Genomic DNA, 7,832 nt, shown 5'->3' with positions numbered 1-7,832 from the left:
AAACAAAAAAAAAATGAAAAGATCAAAAAATTATGAAAACGAAATACGACAATATTCCCTGTCTTTCCCCCTAGCGTGAGGAAACCACTTTAATCACTGTGAGACACATACAAAAATGTCTGAATGTCACACAGAATGAACGGCACCCCATAATTTAGGAAATTATACCAGAATTCAATCATACTACACCTATGTGGTATAATGAGACACAAGGTGGGAAAGGACTATCTCTGGATTCTGATTTTACTAAGTGACCAACCATCCAAGATGGACCCCTAATGAAGTACTAGGAAATGGGGACCCTGGATACCTCGATGTGTGTAGGATAACACCCTCAGACAGTCAGTGTAAATAATCAAATCCTTTTATCAATTTGAGTCCAGATACAGATCATTAAATGTCAGTAAGGATCCCTCTCTATTACAGTGGCAGAGGTCAACAAAGCTCACAGCTGGTGTTTCTGTAGTCTAGTGGTTATCACATTTGCCTAACACGCAAAAGGTCAACGGTTCGAAACCGGGCAGAAACAAGCGATTGATCTCCTTTTATATAGGACATGTGAGATGTAAAATTGATATATTATCTTGTAAATAGTTGTATCAACAGGAACTTTTAATGTCATTGCAACACCATCTACCTATCCACCTTCATATATGATTTAACAATCATTTCCATACGCCTCCTGTATATCTTAGCAATAGCTCCTGTCGGGCACCTAACCTCTCTATGTCTTTCAGGAACAAGTCACAGGGATGATGTCAATGAGGTTTCAGGGAGACATAGAAAGGGAATGCGACCATTGCATCCCAGCTTCTTTATTGGATGGTGTGCGGAAGCCATTTATCTGCCAGGAACCACTCATCATTGTTCTTGGTCATGACACAGGGATCTGTGACTTGCCGTAACTCCCTGCCTAAAATTGAGCAAGACATTACAGTTACATCCTGTAGCGGGAAGGGGTTAATTTTATTAGTTAACTATAGAGCAGCAGCAAAACATAACTATGAATTACAAAACATCTTCTTATAAATTAGTTAATAGTGAAGATAGAATTGAAGAACATTGTTCAACGTTATGTGCATACACTGAAGCGGCCTCGTTAGCACAGTAGGTAGCGCGTCAGTCTCATAATCAACACTTCCTCACCACTGTCTTTCTATTTTGTCAAACCAGCCATATTGCTCTGAGACGACTTAGAGGTTGCACTGACAGCCAAAGGCTCCAATGAGTGGGCAAGAACTGATTCATATGGCTATTTCCCTCCTAGTCACTCAATGGGAGTGCTGTGTTCAAAATGTGTAAGTGTCTGTGCACTTCAGCATATAGTGATGGGAGATAGCTAGTTGACTGTAGTGTCAACTATGGGTGTTCAGGTTGAGATCAGATCTTCCTTAACACCAATACATCAATAGTAAATTTGATCTTGTAACTATACTAGGTCTACAACGGAATAATAAAAGAGTAAAACTTAAATGAAACAAAAAACAAATGAAAAGATCAAAAGATTATGAAAACGAAATACGACAATATTCCCTGTCCTTCTCCCCAGCGTGAGGAAACCACTTTAATCACTGTGAGACACATATAAAAATGTCTAAATGTCACACAGAATGAACGGCACCCCATAATTTAGGAAATTATACCAGAATTCAATTATACTACACCTATGTGGTATAATGAGACACAAGGTGGGAAAGGATTATCTCTGCATTCTGATTTTACTAAGTGACCAACCATCCAAGATGGACCCCTAATGAAGTACTAGGAAATGGGGACCCTGGATACCTCGATGTGTGTAGGATAACACCCTCAGCCAGTCAGTGTAAATAATCAAATCCTTTTATCAATTTGAGTCCAGATACAGATCATTAAATGTCAGTAAGGATCGCTCTCTTTTACAGTGGCAGAGGTCAACAAAGCTCACAGCTGGTGTTTCTGTAGTGTAGTGGTTATCACATTTGCCTAACACGCGAAAGGTCAACGGTTCGAAACCGGGCAGAAACAAGCGTTTGATCTCCTTTTATATAGGACATGTGAGATGTAAAATTGATATAACATCTTGTAAATAGTTGTATCAACAGGAACTTTTAATGTCATTGCAACACCATCTACCTATCCACCTTCATATATGATTTAACAATCATTTCCATACGCCTCCTGTATATCTTAGCAATAGCTCCTGTCGGGCACCTAACCTCTCTATGTCTTTCAGGAACAAGTCACAGGGATGATGTCAATGAGGTTTCAGGGAGACATAGAAAGGGGATGCGACCATTGCATCCCAGCTTCTTTATTGGATGGTGTGCGGAAGCCATTTATCTGCCAGGAACCACTCATCATTGTTCTTGGTCATGACACAGGGATCTGTGACTTGCCGTAACTCCCTGCCTAAAATTGAGCAAGACATTACAGTTACATCCTGTAGCGGGAAGGGGTTAATTTTATTAGTTAACTATAGAGCAGCAGCAAAACATAACTATGAATTACAAAACATCTTCTTATAAATTAGTTAATAGTGAAGATAGAATTGAAGAACATTGTTCAACGTTATGTGCATACACTGAAGCGGCCTCGTTAGCACAGTAGGTAGCGCGTCAGTCTCATAATCAACACTTCCTCACCACTGTCTTTCTATTTTGTCAAACCAGCCATATTGCTCTGAGACGACTTAGAGGTTGCACTGACAGCCAAAGGCTCCAATGAGTGGGCAAGAACTGATTCATATGGCTATTTCCCTCCTAGTCACTCAATGGGAGTGCTATGTTCAAAATGTGTAATTGTCTGTGCACTTCCGCATATAGTGATGGGAGATAGCTAGTTGACTCTAGTGTCAACTATGGGTGTTCAGGTTGAGATCAGATCTTCCTTAACACCAATACATCAATAGTAAATTTGATCTTGTAACTATACTAGGTCTACAACGGAATAATAAAAGAGTAAAACTTAAATGAAACAAGAAACAAATGAAAAGATCAAAAAATTATGAAAACGAAATACGACAATATTCCCTGTCCTTCTCCCCAGCTTGAGGAAACCACTTCAATCACTGTGAGACACATACAAAAATGTCTGAATGTCACACAGAATGAACGGCACCCCATAATTTAGGAAATTATACCAGAATTCAATCATACTACACCTATGTGGTATAATGAGACACAAGCTGGGAAAGGACTATCTCTGGATTCTGATTTTACTAAGTGACCAACCATCCAAGATGGACCCCTAATGAAGTACTAGGAAATGGGGACCCTGGATACCTCGATGTGTGTAGGATAACACCCTCAGACAGTCAGAGTAAATAATCAAAACCTTTTATCAATTTGAGTCCAGATACAGATCATTAAATGTCAGTAAGGATCCCTCTCTATTACAGTGGCAGAGGTCAAGAAAGCTCACAGCTGGTGTTTCTGTAGTGTAGTGGTTATCACATTCGCCTAACACGCGAAAGGTCCCCGGTTCAAAACCAGACAGAAACAAGCATTAGATCTCCTTTTATATAGGACATGTGAGATGTAAAATTGATATAACATCTTGAAAATAGTTGTATCAACAGGAACTTTTAATGTCATTACAACACCATCTACCTATCCACCTTCATATATGAATTAACAATCATTTCCATACGCCTCCTGTATATCTTAGCAATAGCTCCTGTCGGGCACTTAACCTCTCTATGTCTTTCAGGAACAAGTCACAGGGATGATGTCAATGAGGTTTCAGGGAGACATAGAAAGGGGATGCGACCATTGCATCCCAGCTTCTTTATTGAATGGTGTGCGGAAGCCATTTATCTGCCAGGAACCACTCATCATTGTTCTTGGTCATGACACAGGGATCTGTGACTTGCCGTAACTCTCTGCCTAAAATTGAACAAGACATTACCGTTACATCCTGTAGCGGGAAGGGGTTAATTTTATTAGTTAACCATAGAGCAGCAGCAAAACATAACTATGAATTACAAAACATCTTCTTATAAATTAGTTAATAGTGAAGATAGAATTGAAGAATATTGTTCAACGTTATGTGCATACAGTGAAGCGGCCTCGTTAGCACAGTAGGTAGCGCGTCAGTCTCATAATCAACACTTCCTCACCACTGTCTTTCTATGTTGTCAAACCAGCCATATTGCTATGAGACGACGTAGAGGTTGCACTGACAGCCAAAGGCTCCAATGAGTGGGCAAGAACTGATTCATATGGCTATTTCCCTCCTAGTCACTCAATGGGAGTGCTGTGTTCAAAATGTGTAAGTGTCTGTGCACTTCCGCATATAGTGATGGGAGATAGCTAGTTGACTGTAGTGTCAACTATGGGTGTTCAGGTTGAGATCAGATCTTCCTTAACACCAATACATCAATAGTAAATTTGATCTTATAACTATACTAGGTCTACAACGGAATAATAAAAGAGTAAAACTTAAATGAAACAAGAAACAAATGAAAAGATCAAAAAATTATGAAAACGAAATACGACAATATTCCCTGTCCTTCTCCCCAGCTTGAGGAAACCACTTCAATCACTGTGAGACACATACAAAAATGTCTGAATGTCACACAGAATGAACGGCACCCCATAATTTGGGAAATTATACCAGAATTCAATCATACTACACCTATGTGGTATAATGAGACACAAGCTGGGAAAGGACTATCTCTGGATTCTGATTTTACTAAGTGACCAACCATCCAAGATGGACCCCTAATGAAGTACTAGGAAATGGGGACCCTGGATACCTCGATGTGTGTAGGATAACACCCTCAGACAGTCAGTGTAAATAATCAAAACCTTTTATCAATTTGAGTCCAGATACAGATCATTAAATGTCAGTAAGGATCTCTCTCTATTACAGTGGCAGAGGTCAACAAAGCTTACAGCTGGTGTTTCTGTAGTGTAGTGGTTATCACATTCACCTAACACGCAAAAGGTCCCCGGTTCGAAACCGGGCGGAAACAAGCGTTAGATTTCCTTTTATATAGGACATGTGAGATGTAAAATTGATATAACATCTTGTAAATAGTTGTATCAACAGGAACTTTTAATGTCATTGCAACATCATCTACCTATCCACCTTCATATATGATTTAACAATCATTTCCATACGCCTCCTGTAAATCTTAGCAATAGCTCCTGTAGGGCACCTAACCTCTCTATGTCTTTCAGGAACAAGTCACAGGGATGATGTCAATGATGTTTCAGGGAGACATAGAAAGGGGATGCGACCATTGCATCCCAGCTTCTTTATTGAATGGTGTGCGGAAGCCATTTATCTGCCAGGAACCACTCATCATTGTTCTTGGTCATGACACAGGAATCTGTGACTTGCTGTAACTCCCTGCCTAAAATTGAACAAGACATTACCGTTACATCCTGTATCGGGAAGGGGTTAGTTTTATTAGTTAACCATAGAGCAGCAGCAAAACATAACTATGAATTAGAAAACATCTTCTTATAAATAAGTTAATAGTGAAGATAGAATTGAAGAACATTGTTCAACGTTATGTGCTTACAGTGAAGCGGCCTCGTTAGCACAGTAGGTAGCGCGTCAGTCTCATAATCAACACTTCCTCACCACTGTCTTTCTATGTTGTCAAACCAGCCATATTGCTATGAGACGACGTAGAGGTTGCACTGACAGCCAAAGGCTCCAACGAGTGGGCAAGAACTGATTCATATGGCTATTTCCCTCCTAGTCACTCAATGGGAGTGCTGTGTTCAAAATGTGTAAGTGTCTGTGCACTTCCGCATATAGTGATGGGAGATAGCTAGTTGACTGTAGTGTCAACTATGGGTGATCAGGTTGAGATCAGATCTTCCTTAACACCAATACATTAATAGTAAATTTGATCTTATAACTATACTAGGTCTACAACGGAATAATGAAAGAGTAAAACTTAAATGAAACAAAAAACAAATGAAAAGATCAAAAGATTATGAAAACGAAATACGACAATATTCCCTGTCCTTCTCCCCAGCGTGAGGAAACCACTTTAATCACTGTGAGACACATACAAAAATATCTAAATGTCACACAGAATGAACTTCACCCCATAATTTAGGAAATTATACCAGAATTCAATTATACTACACCTATGTGGTATAATGAGACACAAGGTGGGAAAGGATTATCTCTGCATTCTGATTTTACTAAGTGACCAACCATCCAAGATGGACCCCTAATGAAGTACTAGGAAATGGGGACCCTGGATACCTCGATGTGTGTAGGATAACACCCTCAGACAGTCAGTGTAAATAATCAAATCCTTTTATCAATTTGAGTCCAGATACAGATTATTAAATGTCAGTAAGGATCCCTCTCTATTACAGTGGCAGAGGTCAACAAAGCTCACAGCTGGTGTTTCTGTAGTGTAGTGGTTATCACATTCGCCTAACACGCGAAAGGTCCCCAGTTCGAAACCGGGCAGAAACAAGCGTTAGATCTCCTTTTATATAGGACATGTGAGATGTAAAATTGATATAACATCTTGAAAATAGTTGTATCAACAGGAACTTTTAATGTCATTGCAACACCATCTACCTATCCACCTTCATATATGAATTAACAATCATTTCCATACGCCTCCTGTATATCTTAGCAATAGCTCCTGTCGGGCACTTAACCTCTCTATGTCTTTCAGGAACAAGTCACAGGGATGATGTCAATGAGGTTTCAGGGAGACATAGAAAGGGGATGCGACCATTGCCTCCCAGCTTCTTTATTGAATGGTGTGCGGAAGCCATTTATCTGCCAGGAACCACTCATCATTGTTCTTGGTCATGACACAGGGATCTGTGACTTGCCGTAACTCTCTGCCTAAAATTGAACAAGACATTACCGTTACATCCTGTAGCGGGAAGGGGTTAATTTTATTAGTTAACCATAGAGCAGCAGCAAAACATAACTATGAATTACAAAACATCTTCTTATAAATTAGTTAATAGTGAAGATAGAATTGAAGAACATTGTTCAACGTTATGTGCATACAGTGAAGCGGCCTCGTTAGCACAGTAGGTAGCGCGTCAGTCTCATAATCAACACTTCCTCACCACTGTCTTTCTATGTTGTCAAACCAGCCATATTGCTATGAGACGACGTAGAGGTTGCACTGACAGCCAAAGGCTCCAATGATGTGGCCAAGAACTGATTCATATGGCTATTTCCCTCCTAGTCACTCAATGGGAGTCCTGTGTTCAAAATGTGTAAGTGTCTGTGCACTTCCGCATATAGTGATGGGAGATAGCTAGTTGACTGTAGTGTCAACTATAGGTGTTCAGGTTGAGATCAGATCTTCCTTAACACCAATACATCAATAGTAAATTTGATCTTATAACTATACTAGGTCTACAACGGAATAATAAAAGAGTAAAACTTAAATGAAACAAAAAACAAATGAAAAGATCAAAAGATTATGAAAACGAAATAAGACAATATTCCCTGTCCTTCTCCCCAGCGTGAGGAAACCACTTTAATCACTGTGAGACACATACAAAAATGTCTAAATGTCACACAGAATGAACGGCACCCCATAATTTAGGAAATTATACCAGAATTCAATTATACTACACCTATGTGGTATAATGAGACACAAGCTGGGAAAGGACTATCTCTGGATTCTGATTTTACTAAGTGACCAACCATCCAAGATGGACCCCTAATGAAGTACTAGGAAATGGAGACCCTGCATACCTCGATGTGTGTAGGATAACACCCTCAGACAGTCAGTGTAAATAATCAAAACCTATTATCAATTTGAGTCCAGATACAGATCATTAAATGTCAGTAAGGATCTCTCTCTATTACAGTGGCAGAGGTCAACAAAGCTCACAGCTGGT

General features: G+C 39.6%; 2 non-coding genes across 2 annotated transcripts; both read left to right on the top strand.

The window, feature by feature from the left end:
- Positions 1-4,881: 4,881 nt before the first annotated feature.
- TRNAV-AAC (transfer RNA valine (anticodon AAC)) lies at positions 4,882-4,954 on the top strand. The gene has a single exon. It is a non-coding gene; the product is annotated as a tRNA-Val (tRNA).
- Positions 4,955-6,356: 1,402 nt separating this feature from the next.
- On the top strand, positions 6,357-6,429 carry TRNAV-AAC (transfer RNA valine (anticodon AAC)). The gene has a single exon. It is a non-coding gene; the product is annotated as a tRNA-Val (tRNA).
- Positions 6,430-7,832: the final 1,403 nt, after the last annotated feature.

Source organism: Mixophyes fleayi, assembly GCF_038048845.1.
Source record: "Mixophyes fleayi isolate aMixFle1 chromosome 4 unlocalized genomic scaffold, aMixFle1.hap1 SUPER_4_unloc_3, whole genome shotgun sequence".
Classification (NCBI taxonomy): Eukaryota; Metazoa; Chordata; class Amphibia; order Anura; family Limnodynastidae; genus Mixophyes; species Mixophyes fleayi.
Note: the sequence above shows the minus strand (reverse complement) of the source record. Positions and strands in the feature narration are given on the sequence as shown.